Here is a 15,133-nt window from a genome sequence, read left to right on the forward strand (position 1 = left end):
TATCTAACAGGGAAGAGAGCAAAACTCTTATGGCACAAACTGATGCTGTGAAGCAGATACCTGTGGACTTAACCCACGTACAGACATGACTCATAACTCCTCAGCAGAATTTTGTCCTGTGGGTAGAAGATAACAGGACCCTGTATCCCTAGGAAAGGTTGAAATTGTCTGAACAGAGTCTCAGTGTCCAGAGATTCTGAGCTAAAACTAGCAGAGCTCTTTCAAAGCCAGACTATAACTAGCTGTGATCAGAGCTCTTACAATGAGCTTTAGCTAATTTTGAGCTCTTTGGAGATCCTTTCATACAAAGAATGGCAGCAGCTGTGTCTGCCCCATGTGTGCTGCAAGCCAGCTGCACCCAGAAGCCCCATGGCTGCATTATCTTAGTGCTGGCTCACAGTTATTATACCTTATTTCTCAGCAGGGCACTATTGCTTCAGGTTGAGCATGCTGTTAATGCGGCTGCTCAGCTTCCTGCTCTGTCCCCAGCTGGCAGAGAGCAGGCAGAGAGCACTGAGCCTGCAGCAGTGGATGGATGTACCCCAGAGGGCCCCAGCTGCATGGGTGTCCCCACGGCAGACCTGAGGACTGAGGGCACCATGTAGCCCCTGGCACTTGCATTAACCAAGCAGCTCTGGCAAACTTCCTCCTGGGAAACACCCTGAATTATCTTGTGCAGCTCCCAGGGAAGCTTGAATCACCAGAGGCTTTTAAGTGGTCTTCAGTTCACTGAGTGAAATCTAGCTCTGGTGCTTCTGGCCTCTGAGCCCAAATAAACACTGCTGGATCATACTTGCCCTCCAAAACAATTTCTGTCTTCATCCGTGACACAAACAGAGCAGCACGGCCACCCTTGAAGAAAAGTTTCTTGTCATGAAATGTGCAGGGTAGGTATTCCCATCACCAAGAAATGAAAGTTTCTTTAAAATACAGGGAAATACAGCCCACCATCAAGTATCCTCATATGGCCTGACATGGCAGGAGTGTGAAAAGCAGGAATAGGAGAAGTAAGACTTCTGAGTTCAGGGTTTCTGACAAAGGGTTCTGAAGAGATATTTTACCCACTTCTACTACCAGTGTCTGTGAGTTTATTTTTCTCTACTTTCTGTACATCTGTTTAAAACAAAGAGCCTTTGTTGGAAAACCATGCGTCATAAGTTGACATCTTAATACCACAGAGACCACCCCTTTTCAAGTCAAATAATTTCAAAAGTTTATATTCATAGAAAAAGAAGACAGAAATATGATTAGGGAAATCCATTTTGATTAACTGCTGCTTGATTAACTTGGCTGAGGTATCTGCACTCCAGCAATTTGTAGTTTTTCAGTGATGACTGATTAGAGTTGGTCATTTTCTTTCCTACCCGAGTTACCTTGTTCTACTGTACAAGAAATGTGAATTTTCTAGAGAATTATCTAATATCTCCTGTGTCAATTTTTTGTAATTAACATTTTAAAATAATTAGAACTGATGGCAGAAATTTCACAATTCTTGAGAGCAAACAGCAGCTTGCTTTATAACTGGGTAGTTCCATGGAAGTATTATCTCGGTGCCATGGTCTGTTGTAAAGAAAACCAAGTCTTCAAAATTATTATGAAAAGGGAAAGCACAGAATTCATCAATCTGGCCCTGTGTGTGTCTATGCATCAGTGTCCTGAAAGCTGTGTCATGTGGTCTCCAGCCACAGAAAGGTATAATAGACTGGGGATTGTTCAGAAAATGATAAAAAAGATAATGAAAGGCATTCAAGATACACAGGACAACTTCTGTACAAGCAATGCCTAAGAGGTGGTAGTCTTCACTCTGGAAAAAGACAAGCAGAAGGGAATTTGATGGGGCTCTACAAGATCAGGGAGAGGATGAAGGCAGGTTGAATATACATCCACTCTTGAACACAAACAGGACATAGGGGATCTAAAATGCAATTAGCTGGAAGTGGGTTCGGACCAAACAAAGAACATTTTTACTCACACCAAAATCTGTTTAATCTGTGGAGCTCCTCACCATCCTCCTAACAGGTGCCAGAAAACCTCAGCTTTCTAAAAGGAGGCTGGAGAAATTCCTAGAAAAGACATCTCTCAGGGCAATTAAATATACAGATGGTGTCTCTGGCTTGGCAGGATGATGAGCAAATAGGAGAAGACTGGAATGACATTTGAGAGGTTATCTCTCAATTTTTGTCATATTTTGTAGTTTCCTAGGTGAATCCATGTGGCACCATCCAAGATAAAATACCAGACTAGAATTCTATTTGCTCTGGCCGAATATGTCTGGGTTTATATCTTTATATTGAGCACAAACACCCAGTTATGCTGGGTACCATCCACAGGGAACACCTGTGACAGTGTGTACCCAGAGCTACCACTGAAGGCAGAAACAAGGCAGCCAGAGCAGTGGGACTAAGGGATCCTGCCACTCCCATTTGACTTTCAAGGGGATTCCCAGGCACTGCTGCACAGGGGATATGGCAGCTCAAGGCAGCTCTCACCTGCAGGATGTCTGAGATCTTGCACAGGATAGGTGTACCCATATCACTCTACTTGCTCTCTAAGTAACTAAGAGCTCCCCCATTCCTTTTTGTATCCCAAACTGCCAAAATGCCTAAATGCTGGTCTACTCTTTTACAGTTAAACAGCCAGGGAAAAAAAAGCATGGAACTTGTAGATATGGAAATAGTTGAAACTAAGGTTCCCTCTGAATCATGGTCCTACAGTGGATGAGGCTGCAGCAGGTTCATTTCCCTGTGCCTTACAAGGTCCTGCAGAGCTCTCCAGCTGGCTGGGCACCTTCATGTCACATCCCGGGGCATGCACTGCAGACTGTCATTTACATCCCATAACGTGTTTCTGGTAGGCTGTAGCACGTCACTGTCATGGAAACTTCACACTGGGAGCAGGAAAACAAAAAAAGGAAAAAGCAAAATCAAAATTTTGCCCTACAGGACACCACGTGGAGCCCACTGGAGATGCAGAGTCAAATGCAAAGCCGAGGGGATGGTGCTCTGGAAGAATCAAATGTCCAGAGCAGTCTGAGCACAAACAGCTTGGCCTGAGGATCAGAGATCACGTCATGGAGGGGAATTATTTAGCAGAATTTAAGTAGGTGATGTTTCCAACAAGGACAAAAATAATTTTTGAAGTAAAATCTGTTTCCGTTTTAAAAACTTTATATGCCAAATGAAGTGGAAGGATCGTCCAGAAGTCATCTTTTGAGCATCACTACCTTCAGCCTCTTCTTTCTGGCCACAATGAACTCAGTCTCTGTGATGTACCATAAACCAGGTCTACACAGATTCTCTGGTGGTTTGCTGCTTGGGTAACACAGAGATATGCTTTTACAAATTAAGAGTTTATAAACCCCATAAAACCAGATTACACTGTCTCACTACGGAATAACCCAGATGTGATCCTAACATCCAGAACTGCTACCAGCAAAGAAGAGCCTAATTATAATTCCTTTTGCATTGCGTGTTTGGAGTTTCCTGACAAAGCAGCTCCTCTAATAATTTTAAAAATATCAGAGGAGCTAAAGGCACTCCTGGCTATTGCAGACTGCCCAGCACTTTCTAAAAAACATGCTGCTCAACATGAGAGTCAAAGGTCTAACAGAACCCAGACAGACCATCATGAAACCCAAGGCAGTTTCAGAAGCCAGCACTGTACAGGGAAAGTTCACAGGCAACCACCACCTTACCAGTGTTCAGGTACTTTTTTATACTTGAGTCATGCACATGGGAAAGGGGAGGGAGAAAATGGGATCTGTGTCCAAGGCAGAACTCATTTCTTCAAGGTTTGTCAGGGTGTTTCCACCAATAGGTCACCACACCCTCACCACATGAAAGAACTGTACAGAAACCAACGCCAGTAACTTTTGGCCCCGGGCTGACATCGCGTTTTGCTCTTTCTCTGATGTGATGTGAATAAGCAAAGAAAGGTGTTGAACTGAAATGCTTCAGAGAGTGCGGCATGAAGCATAACAAGGCCCCCTTTTCTGCGTGTTATGATAGGTTCTGACATATGGTACTGAATGTACTTGATTATTGCATAAATTCTGTTAATTTCTGGGAAGCAGTAAGGAAGCAGACTTCCAGCTAAGATCCTTATCCTTGTATACCCCCCGGAGTGCACCACTTCAGTAACATTTTTCAGCAATACCATAATGAAGGAGCTCCTTATATGAGCCACTGCACTGCCTTCACTATTTTCCCTCACCACTTACTTGCCTCCAATAAAGTTCCTGCCTAGGGAGAGAGAAAAAGGGAAAAAAGAGAAAGCCAAGAGGTGAACTGTGTTCCCAGACCAAATCCCACTTGCTCTGGCTGCCCTTTAAGGACTGGAGCAGATGATTCCAAGCTGTGCTCTGCTCTGTGGTGGGGGTGCAGAGTCAGGAAAAGACCACCCTCGAGGCATGAACATCATCTGGGAGCACTGGTGTGGGCCACCTTAACCAGGTTTCACAGGCCTCAGTGTAAAGCTGCTGAGCTGAGCTGAGCTGGGCTGGGCTGGGCTGAGCTGGGCTGAGCTGGGCTGGGCTGGGCTGGGCTGGGCTGGGCTGGGCTGGCAGCCTCCCCTCCCTCCAGATGTCTGTGCCTGTTCCCTAAAGAGCTGCATGTGCGTGCTCCAGACAGCTCTGGAGACAATATCTACAGGTGTGCTGTCTCTTCAGCAGAGGAGTCAGGGCTGGGCAGTGGCTTCCAGGTTCAGGTTGGTGTGAGCCATGTCACCATCTCAGCTCCCTTTATCTCTCTTTGTTCTATGTGCCCAAACCTCTCAGCATCATTTCTCATGGAAGATGTGCAAGAGAGATGTCATATTACAGGCAGAAGACAAAATTTCTGATGAAGTAGTAAATCAATGGGTCACAATGTGCTTTAATGAGTAAACATAAAGCTGCTTGCATGTCCCAGAGGCCCTAAACTTAACAATTAACCCAACTAGCTCTAGGTCATGAGGTCTCTGAAGATGTTCTGGTTCCTGTAGTATTACAAGACTAACCATTTTTCTCTTCTGGATTCTCTCTTAGCTCTTCACAACCTTCCCATAAGACTTTAGACCTCAGACCATCAAGAAGGAGGAAGCAGAAAATTTATAACCAGTAAGAACTGAAGAAAAGATTGAAGAAAGATATCTACCTCCTTTGTTCTCTACTCCAGTAGATGTCATTGCCTCTGAAAACAAGTGGTGGAAACCTGAAAATTAATAGGGATTTTATTTTTCTGGCAGAATGGTTTCTGTTCTAATCTCTCCCATGTTGTTCCTCATTTTCTGCCTCCCACTGGCAGTGCCCTCCTGCTCCATGTCCTCATTCTTGATGTTTCTAGCCTCCTGCCCTTTCCCTGCCAGACACCAGAGATCAAAAGTAAATACATAAGATCACTGAATTAATGAAAGAAGTGACTGGACCTAGTAAGACAGGCAGCTGTCACCTTGGTGACATCCATTGGCTCACTCCATGTCCCGCACTGCTGTGTGCCCAGACCATGAAGTGTTTAAGGCAGGGATTACATCTTATGAGGTTTGCATAGAGGTGCTGACTGAGGCCTTTGGGCAATGTGAACATTAAATAAGAGCCTTGTACTAGAAAACCTTCCCACCTGGAAGGGTTCAAAGAAAAGCCTCCTTGTATAAGTGAGATCCCTGCTTGGTGCATAGGCCGTTTATTTAACAGAGTGTGGCAACTGAAACAAATCACTGTGTAAGAACAAGCAGAGACTTCCCATTTCCCCTCCACCTGTCCTCCCACAGATGGATCCACTCACATGTGTCTGCTGTTTTACCAGCCTGGGACAGGCAATAAAATAGGGCCTTTTCAGCATGCAGAGATGATCCTTCAACTTTCAGAAATGTGAGGTATCAGCCCTGAGGAGGAAAACAATAAAAACCTTAATGAAATGGACTAACACCCATCACTCAAAATGTATGTGATGCATTCCAATTTCCAACAAAGACTGATAAAAGAACATGCAGCAATAAAATTTTAGCATTACCTATTTTTGAAGATCAAGAGGAATAATAATTTATTCTACTACCCTTTTATTCCTATGGGCTTCTTACAGCAATATATTTGTTTTTAATAATTTTGTGTGCTAATCATAAAGAGGAATTGAAGGAGGAAGGAACAGATTGTATCACTGAACTCACAGTAATCAAAAGTTAAGCAAAAACCATTCCCTCTTTCCTGTGTCACTTACCCCTCCCAGTACTGGCTGTACATACCACACATTAAAGGGGCTCCGTTTACACAATCGCATTTGTTCACAGACATTACACCTACTACATTAAAAAAATGCTAGGAAAAAAATGCAGCACTTTATTTAAAGTCTTTTAGGATGACTTTCTTCTTGAGTCTCTGAATTTCTGGTTTCACCATATGCAAAATATGATACATGCCCTCCTACTGCAAACTGCTTTGAGATGTATGGATGAAAAGTGCTTTATATGTACACCTGACTATGGGCAGTTTATTTGTTCCCCTAATAACCAGTTCCCTCAATGAAGACATTTTTATTAAGATCAACAGGAGAGCAGGGTGCAGGGGGGAGCCATTTAAATTGGGGTAGGATTTTTAAAAGTGAAATTATTCCATGCCTCAATAATATAACATCTAGGAAATGAAACATTATTTGAACAGGTGCATTTTATATATCACATGCACGTGCACTTTCACTGCTTGAAGCCCTTCTAGTGAAATTCACCTGGGCAGCAAATGAGCCTGTAAAGTTACATTATTAATTTTCAGGCTAGTGTTCTCATTTAGATAATCAGCGTCATGCCTTTGCAATTTACTCAACTAAGCCGATTCAGCAAAATTGCCCTTTTTACAGCATATGTACCCCACATGTGAAGGCTGGATCTACCCTTTCATTCCAGTGTAGTAAGTAAGAACATGTTGTCAAGAAGATGTAAATGCAACGCTTTCACTAATCAGCCATGATGCACCATCTAAGGGTTTGCCTAGAAGCTGAGTACACTTTTTACATTTACATGCTGTATTGCTGCACATGTTAGAGCCCATGTAATAAAACATGGTGTTCTTGATCAGACATGGTGCAAGCTGGACTGCACATGCAGGTTTCCTGTAGCACCATCAAAGGAGAGTCTGCACTGTGCTTCCACTGCCTGGCCACATCCAGACTGACATACAGAGGAGAAAGTGTGAGGAAGATCCAGGACAGAGCAGGGATCCTGGGGGGCAGACAGAGCATTTCTAGCAGGCTTGTATTCAATTCATTTGGGGGCAATCAGTTACAAACAGGACCCACAGAATGGAAGGTGGCTTAAATAGGTAGAAGTACTGAGTGTGTCTTAACAAACATAAAATGTTTGTATTTAATCATGGATTGAGCAATTCGTGTAGTCTGGGCTTCAACCCTCAGAACTCCTGACTTAACTTCAGTCATTTCAATGTGGATGCTCAGATAAAACCAGCCCTCTGGATGTCCTTCACACTGAGTGAATGTAGAGAAATACAGTCAGCACACAGCTTATTTTAGACACTTCAACATTATGATAGGATAAATTGTTCTCTAAATGAGCCTTACAGTCTTCACAGATTATAGCAGAAACTTCGATTAGATAACAAACTTTTATATGGATGAAATTAGACAGGATGAAATACATGAGTTATACCCACTGGGAAAACTCTTGTAACCAGCATAACTTCACCTGAGTACGAATTGCCAGTCATGCAGAGCCAGGGGCAGATGGGGCTGCAGTACAGACAAAACTTCAGTGATGCTTGTTCAGTAGAAAGGGAAAGCCAAATTCAGCCCAGCTGAAAGACGAATATCATGGAACAGAGTACTCAATTTCATCAAAGATATTATAGTGGAAAATCATGTTAATTACTAGTGGCTATATAGAAAGTTCATGGAAAGTCTTGAAAAAATTTCCATGTCTTATTTGCTAAATGACGTTCACTGGGTATCTCACAAGGAGAAGCACCATATGATCCCAGAAGGAAAACAAACCAAAAAAAAAAAAAAATTAACTTGGTGCAGTGTATTTTGTTCAAATTAAACAATGAAGAAAATGGAACCTCCAGGGACAGCCTGTGTGAAGAGGTTACAAATACTGCTTTGCCCTGCAAGAATGATGTCATGGTTTCTGTCAGAATTGCTAAAATACCAACATGTGTTTTCTGGAACATGGGCTTAGAGATATACTTTCTTTGTACTCACAGACTCATTTTCCCACAGAACTTTATGAACTGAAGGATGAACCTTCATTACACTCTAGCAGCCTACAGCTTTTCTGGTTTTTTTAAGTATTTTGTTAAAACCTCGCAAATCTTCATGTTAATATCCTTCTCCATATTTTCTGACATTACATCTGAAATGCATTAAAGAATTACTCAAAATTTGAATACACAAATCAACAGAAAAATTAAATTTAAACATTTTGAATCTCAAACGTTTAACAGACTACTACAACCTTACATCTACATACCTGTCATGGGCGACGTGGGAGCTTCAGAGAGTTTGTTAGAGAAGCCCTCCTGTTGAGTCACAAGGTGCAGAAGGGACTCCCTTGCTTTCTAAACTCCTTCTCAGAGAGGAGCCTGAGGGCAGCTGGATCCAATCTTAGCCCCAGACTGTCACTGGTTTAAGTCTAAGGAATTATAGAGGTGTGATTGAGCCTTTGTACAACTTTGTCCTGCAGGTGTAAGGATGTCAAAACCACATATATTTATATATAAATGGATAATCTATTATGATAAATGATTAGACAAAAGATCTGTATCAGAATTATTTGCTACAGAGTACAGAAGCTAAAATTATGAGTATAGCATAGTATAGGACAGTAAAATGCACTGTAACAAACCAATTATATTAAAGCTATAAATATAAATATAATATTATATTAAGCAAAAAGAAACAATTATTAGAGATTGATATAAGTCACCAATGCCAATGACTGTGGACAAAATCTCTTTCACTCAAACTCTGAAGTAACTTTGAGGCATCCCCAATCAAGGGAGGATCCCCACACACACTCCAAGAAGGGATATGTCAGAAGAACCTGTCCATTTGAAAGTGGGACTGGACCTTTATAGTATAAAGTGGCTGAGTGTCAGTCATACGTCTCCAGGCAGCTCAGCATTTTTACACAAGGGTACTTCACCATATCTGCCACAGTTAAGGAGTCAGACTGGTTTTAGCACAGTTCAGCATCAAAACAACATGACACATCTGCTCTCAGTCCACCACTTACAACCTTGAAAATAGGACATTATCCAAGCTGCCTGACCACATTCCAGGTGGAGTATCTGGCTACAGTACCAGACAGTCCCACAAGAGTGTTTCTCTTAGATCTGTTTCTGAAGTTCATTATGCAGAATGCATTAGACCATTTAGAGTCATACTTGACTTGCTACACGGAAGTATATGTCTATAGGCATTTTACAAATTTAACTGATTTGAGATATGATTGTACACCAGTTTGATTTATTGTATGTTGAATTAGCAAGAATGTGAAGTAACATAACCGGGAAAAAGTAAGACTAATTTAGCCTTTTCAAAAAGTCATCCCACAAATTTTAATTCTAAAATTTCCTTCCCAAGAGCACTGAATATAAAACCCCTCAACAGATTTCTTTGTTTTCCATCAGAACAATCCCAATCAAATTCAGAGCTGTGCAGCCCAACAGATGTCAACAACACCTGGGATCAGAGGCCAGAAAACATGATCCAGGAACAGGAGCAGCACACAGGGATTTCCTGATCACAGCCCAGACCTCTAGATCTGTGACTGGGCAGGTAGGGAGGGAGAAAGAGGAAACTTCTGTCAGGGTAAATGTGGTTGTGGTGCAGCACTGGTAATAGATTAAATTTCTGGTGGCAGTTTCCACAAAGTGATTTCCTAACTGCTCATGATTTTACGGGGAATTCTACTGATGCAGGCCAAATCTCTTCCAGTTGTGATCTGACATAAATTGGTATACTACAGATACTGTCTAATCTGTCACACTTAGGCAGTCCAGACTATCTAGACCAAGCTAGACAGCCCAGCCAGGGAGGTTCAGATTAGTTATTAGCAAAATGTTTGTCACTTCACGACTGGTTAGGCAGTGGTGGGTTAGGCATTCTCACTACAGGACTGATTAGGCACAGGGAAGTGGTGGAGTCACTGCCTCTTGAAGTGTTAAAAGACATCTGGATGTGGCACCTGGGGATAGTGGTGCTGGGTTGACAGTTAGACTGGATGATCTTGAATGCCTCTTCTAATCTGGATGACTCTGTGATTCTGTGCTATTTTTTGCTGATCAGCTATGCAGTAGAGTTCTGGCAAACCAAATGATTTGGATTTTATTATCTATTACCAAGACAGGTTAAAAAGAAGAGAGTGAGAAAATGAGCACATAGCAAAGCTGCAAATTTACTGTATCCTATGCAATACTGATTCCCACTGAGATTATGCTTCTTGAAGACAATCTGGAGAATGGTGGGACGACAGCATCCAAGACAGGTGATAAAAGCAATCCTAATGACTCCATGTTTCAACTTCCATGGCCCTCACTTTAGATTGGCAAATAGAAGTGAGATTGGAGGGCCACCACATTTCAAAATCAACAACCCCCAAAGTGGCTCAAAAACTAGTGTGTATCCTGGTGGAAGGAGGGGACCTACCAGCTCTACAGCAGCTGGCTTCTGGATACAGAATCAGTTGTGCTGCTCACAAAGCTAGACAAAAATACAACTGTATAAACTAGAAGTCTGGTTTTGCTTCAGTAACCACTTTGAGACCTGCTACAACATGCAGTTGGCAAGAAGTTAATCTGTAGTTGTAGAAGTCCATTGCATTGGCAGATCCATTTTTACTTCTTTGTCCTTGATTGCATTAGTGATAATACAGTCGTGAATAACCCAAAAAGCATTGTATAGAAAAATATGTGCCTCAAAATGTATTTCACCTCATGAAGAATACACTGGTGACACAAATGAAAGTGATGAGGCTCACAATATTTTCTCTATATCTCCAATTCTAAAGTGGAAAAGACAAAAGACTGATGCAGGAAAAAAGGATTCAACATCTTCCTGACCTGGATATGTATCACTCTCAACACAATACCTGCATTACAGAAGAAAATCAATGTGTTCTTTGCTCCCAAACTCAAGGAAATACATCTATCAGACAGATACTAATGTAGCACTCTTTCAGCTGTCTAGTTGTTGGCATGGAATCATCCTCATCAGGCACAACTGTGATACCTCCTCACTCTTAATTCATAAAGGAATTTGAGAATAAAAGTGTTTCAGAGCAAGCAGAAGAACTTGGAGTACATTGGTGCTGCTCTCTGTGGTATAAGACATTATAAAAGAGACAGGTGTGAATTAGATCATAGACGTGAAGGAGATCATTGGTCTGAATGGCACACACTAAATAAAACAATTTGGAAACCACTTTCACATTACACACTGCAGCAAATCTAAGTATCTCATATCATCTCTGCCTTCCAGCAATCTGAAATCCCTGAAAAATTACTCCTTTTTGTAGCACAAATCTAATGATGAGGATGTCAAGTCAAGAATACAGAATTTGACTGGCACTTCAGGGCTCCTGCGTGAGTCCAAAGATGAACAGGAGAAAGCTCTGAAGTCAACTCTTGGATAGTGATGAGAAGTTGGACACTTCAAAGCTCACACAGCTGTAGAAAGGATGTTTACAAATTAAGGCTCACTGAGGTCAAGGACACCTGCTAGTAAAAAAATGCATAATTTTTGTTATTAGCCAAAGACGAAGAATCTAGTGAAGTCTCCCTGCTGTGCTTATAAAATCACACAACGTTCTTCATTCTGATCATTTGTGCAAAGTTAACTTAGTTCTTTTCTTTTTTCTGCTGTCCCATGACAGATCATAAAAAATTTGCTCATAGTTACTTAAATAACATCCATTTTTCTAAGGGTGATAAAAATTTTGTTTACTCTCTGCAACTGCCAAGGTGTTTTAGTTGGAATTGGATAAATGCTCATTTGCAACATTAGTGATTCCACTGGGGGAATCCAGCCTGGAAAATTGCTAATTACATTTTTCCCTCCAAGTCACAAACCACTCCTAGTGCTTTTATGTGGTTTTGCCATTCAGAATTGTCACTTCAGAAATGCAGCACTTAAAGACTTTTACCTATGTTAATAATAAACCATAGCCAAATCCTGGAGTTCTTAGTTTCACACCAATGTAATTAAAATTCTAATTCAACAGGATGTGATTCTTCAGTTGCCAAACTAAAAAAGATAAAAACTAATGAACCACTTATGATGGGATAAGAAGGATATGAACTTGCAATGCTAAGTGCTTAGTCTCACCACTTGGGTACCTTCCCTAATTTATTTACTTCAGATCCCATATGTATGAATGTACTAACAAATATCCCATAGAGAAACACCACATAGTTCTCATTCTTTAAAACAACACAGACACTTCACCCTACTGAGTTTTTCCAGTGGTTTTGACTTGGTTCCCAAAAGTAGACTCCTCTTGAACTGTCCTGCTTTGGGCTGGGATAGAATTAATTTTCTTCATAGTAGCTGTTATGGAGTTGTGTTTTGGATTTGTGCTGGAAACAGTGTTGATAATTCAAGGATGTCTTAGTCATTGCTGAGCAGTGCTGACACTGAGTCAAGGCCTTTCCTCACACCACCCCACTAGTGAGGAGGTTGGGGATGGACAAGGACTTAGGAGGGGACACAGCTGTGACAGCTGACCTTAACTGATCCAAGGGACATCCCACACCATGTGGCATCGTGCTCAGCATATAAAGCTGTGGAAAGAGGAAAGGAAGCAGAAGACATTCAGAATGATGATGTTTGTCGTCCCAAATCACTGTTAATCATGACAAAGCCCTGTTTCACTGGAGATGGATAAAAACCAGCATGCCAATGGGAAGTGGTTGATGAATTCCTTGTTTTGCTTTGCTTGCATGCTTGAATTTTGCTTTCCCTATTAAACTCTTCACAGGAATTTTCTCCAATTTTGCAGCATCAATCCTCAAATGTGGACATCAGAAACAGAGATTACATCACATACACTGCTGCCCACCCGAAGTCTGAACACTTTCAAGTATTGTGAGTTGAGTATGAAAAACGGCGCCACCTAAAATTACTAGACACATTTGAAAACATTGGCCCTAATGACTGATTCTTTTTCAGCATACTCCAGTTCACATTATTAATGTCTCATCTGAAGTGATTAGTCATATCAGTTGCAGTGGAAGAAAACCCAAATCTTCATGTTCTGCCTTAAACTCTTAATACCACTTAATTGTAACAAGTTTAAAAAGTTGACACACATTGGAGTCTTAAAAAAAGGGACAGGAAACTCCCCTCCCCTTCTTGTTTCAGTTTACTTTAACTAGTGACCATAGTGCAAATAAACTAAATAAGCAGCAAAAACAAATAGTCTTTCCTCCATCACCTAAACAACTATTGTATTCTCAGGACTTGCAAGGAAAAGGAATATATGTGATTAGCTCAGCCAACACAGCTGTAGAGACACAGTTTTTTGGACATGTGAGCTGTTTGTTCTTTATGAAAGCTGGAAAGGCTGTGTTAGTTCCCTCCTGCCCTCAGCATTTGCAAGGGGTTGTGAATTCCCTGTGTTAATAACTCTCAACTATTGTGATGATTTCTCTGCTTGAATGCAGAGTGATTGTACAGCTCCCAAATGTGACATCTGAAGTGGAAAATTTAGGGGGGATTCTGGAGTGCAAAGAATATCTTCAGGAGGGGAGGAGATCAGAGTCTGCACTTTGGGACAAAATGTCTGATTATAAATCAGTACACTATCAAAAAAAAGTGGGTGATTTTATTTGAGCCACATAAGGAAAGCAGTGACCATCCTGAGAAAGGACTGCTACCATGACAGTCAGCCTACTGTTTAGTATATCCATAACATCTTAGAATTCAAGTTGCAAAGTACTCACTGGGAGAGGTGAGGCACCAGCCACAAAAACCCTGCAGACTGTCTTTGTCTAACCTGACTTGCTTTAACTGTGGCTCCTGGATGAGCCTCCCAGTTCCCGTGGCCCCTGGTGCCCTCCTGGGAAGCCTAGAGGGAGTCAGGCACCATTCCCTCTTCAGCACCCATGCCTAGCTGTAGAACTCACCAGCACACAGTCAGGACAGCAGCATCCAAAACAACCCACAGAGTAGACATGCTGAACAGATCTCACAGGACTGTTACGCTGTTACAGATCTTCCCTGGGTCCTTCAAGCATACTGACATTAAAAAGTCACATTGTCCAGGCACAGAGCTAAAGCAGGGGTCTTTCAAAGTGAATGAGATTTGGACTCCAGAGTTCAGTTTGGATAGGTTGTGACTCTTTCTAGCTTTCTGAATCACAGAGCATGATGACCCTTTAGCGGGTGAACTCACCAGTGAATGGACCAGTTGATTGTCAAGTAGTTATATGGTGTCGTTTGTCATCGGTGAACAATCACATCAGTGACCAAGATTTCTAACATCATGTCTGTGCTCACTGCACAGCTGCATGCTAGATGAAAACACGTGGCATTTTTTACCACATTACACATCTGGAAATTCAAAGCTAACCTGCATTTGGAGAGTCTGAACAGAAAAATAAACAAAATCAACTGTGGCTTCATGTAACCTTGGAAAGAGTTATGTCTTGAGAGCAGCTGTGCTTTACTTTCAGTGCTTTCTGATGTGCTACAATAAGTTACATCTCAGTTACAAGGAAGTTAGTCATCTGTTACACCAATCAGGGTAATCTTCTGCACTGAATGCTATTTGTGGTGCATCACAACGTTGCTGACCTGAGAAATCCGACAACGTCATCATCAAATGCAACTGATGGCTGCATCCTGCAAATGCTTGCAGGGCAGTTGGTGGGTCACTCACCAGCCTGACCTCAGCAGGCACTTCACTGGGTGCTACTTGCAAATCTGTGTGGCAGCCCCTCTGCCACAGGCATGTCTTTGTACATCCCAACCCCCTTATCATGTACCAGCACTGTGCTAACTGTATCTTAGTGGAAAATACTGTCCTGGAATAGAATTGAAACTCTCTGTCATGCATCTTAGAGTTGCTTTTAAGTGCCTCATGCTATTTAGGGCCTGCTCTAAGGCTGATAAATTCAGTGAAGAGGTAGCACTTAGACGAAAGGGTCTTCCAA

The 15,133-nt window shown here is 41.8% G+C and overlaps 1 long non-coding RNA gene across 1 annotated transcript; it reads right to left on the bottom strand.

Annotated features, from left to right (window-relative positions):
* Positions 1–222: 222 nt before the first annotated feature.
* Positions 223–8,603, bottom strand: LOC109145321. Its single transcript, XR_002046649.3, has 4 exons — positions 8,449–8,603; positions 7,666–7,774; positions 5,760–5,859; positions 223–2,887 (listed from the first exon to the last, which is right to left on the bottom strand). It is a non-coding gene; the product is annotated as an uncharacterized LOC109145321 (long non-coding RNA).
* Between the last annotated feature and the right edge of the window lie 6,530 nt (positions 8,604–15,133).

Source organism: Corvus cornix, chromosome 2 (assembly GCF_000738735.6).
Source record: "Corvus cornix cornix isolate S_Up_H32 chromosome 2, ASM73873v5, whole genome shotgun sequence".
NCBI classification, from domain to species: Eukaryota; Metazoa; Chordata; class Aves; order Passeriformes; family Corvidae; genus Corvus; species Corvus cornix.